This window comes from Augochlora pura, chromosome 7 (genome assembly GCF_028453695.1).
Source record: "Augochlora pura isolate Apur16 chromosome 7, APUR_v2.2.1, whole genome shotgun sequence".
NCBI classification, from domain to species: Eukaryota; Metazoa; Arthropoda; class Insecta; order Hymenoptera; family Halictidae; genus Augochlora; species Augochlora pura.
This window is the reverse complement of record NC_135778.1, coordinates 25,170,612-25,171,871: the sequence shown is the minus strand read 5'-3', so window position 1 is coordinate 25,171,871 and position 1,260 is coordinate 25,170,612. Positions and strand designations below refer to the sequence as shown.

The 1,260-nt window shown below is 39.2% G+C and overlaps 1 non-coding gene across 1 annotated transcript; it reads right to left on the bottom strand.

The window, feature by feature from the left end:
• Positions 1 to 552: 552 nt before the first annotated feature.
• On the bottom strand, positions 553 to 635 carry Trnal-cag (transfer RNA leucine (anticodon CAG)). The gene has a single exon. It is a non-coding gene; the product is annotated as a tRNA-Leu (tRNA).
• Positions 636 to 1,260: the final 625 nt, after the last annotated feature.

The following is a 1,260-nucleotide window of genomic DNA, read 5'->3' as shown; positions in this document are numbered from 1 at the left end:
AGTAAAGATTTATTATACAGATTTAATCAAAAATACTTTCGTAAATATTTCTATAAAAGAATAAAGAAAATTGAACTTTTTAGTTCTCCTCTTTAGTAATTGAACTTTTTCTTCCCTGTTATTAACAAATGAATAACAGAAACACCGATAGAAGAACTTCATTTTCCCAATCCGTACCTAGCTGAAATATGAAATATTTTATTCATAACCCGTCATCTATTATCAGAATTTATTAATAAATGCATTAGTTCTCGTAATTATTATTTATACCGATCTGCGGGGTCATAATTAGTGAGGAGTCGGTCTCGAGTTACAAACAATTCGTGGAAACGCTGATCGATGTTTCTGCAGAGTAGTATTTTGCGAAGAGGTTCGTAGTGGAGGAAGAGACTATAGTCTCGCGGCGTTACATAACCTTGATTTAGGTCATTGGCGAGTGCAGACCCCGGGGTAGTGGGGAGTGGTTTATCGTTGAGCAAGATCGATCGAGCTATGCAGATCGGATCAGTGACGCGTCGCGACGGCCAGATTGCTGGTAGAAAAAAAAATGTTTGTCAGAAGTGGGATTCGAACCCACGCCCACAGAGTGGACTGCGACCTGAACGCAGCGCCTTAGACCGCTCGGCCATCCTGACTTGTGAGTTCGAACCCACAAGGGTTGTATAAAATAGATAGATAACAAAATCAAAAAACTACAAGCCGTCAAGTCAACATTAATCACCGAACTATTCAAATCAATACCACAAACGCATGGCGTAGAAGGTTAATCGCGACAAAAATAAAAATTGTAAACAAACACCTAATTAAACTGTTCAGGAATTCTGAAACTGCATACTGGAATTTTGAAAAATTAATCAAAATCCAAATTATAAACCACATAGACTCAAAAAAATTATCCCAGACAACCAGTTCGGATTCAGACATAATCATTCCACAGTACACGCGATTAATAAATTCTCCTCAGACGTCAACAGATACCTCCTAAACGGTAAGCTAGTTGGAGCAGCACTCATTGATCTCGAGAAGGCCTTCGACTCGGTCTGGTTAAATGGACTCGCATACCTATTAGATAAACTCAATTTCCCACGTCCACTGACCCTCCTGATAACCGGCATGATCCACGGTAAGTCGTTCGTAACTTGGAACGGCGTTAATACATCAACTATAACTTTTAGTCTCCAGGAAGGCATGCAACAAGGAACAGTCACGTCCCCAATCCTTTTTAATATCTTTAACAGTGAAATCCTAAACCTATTCGAT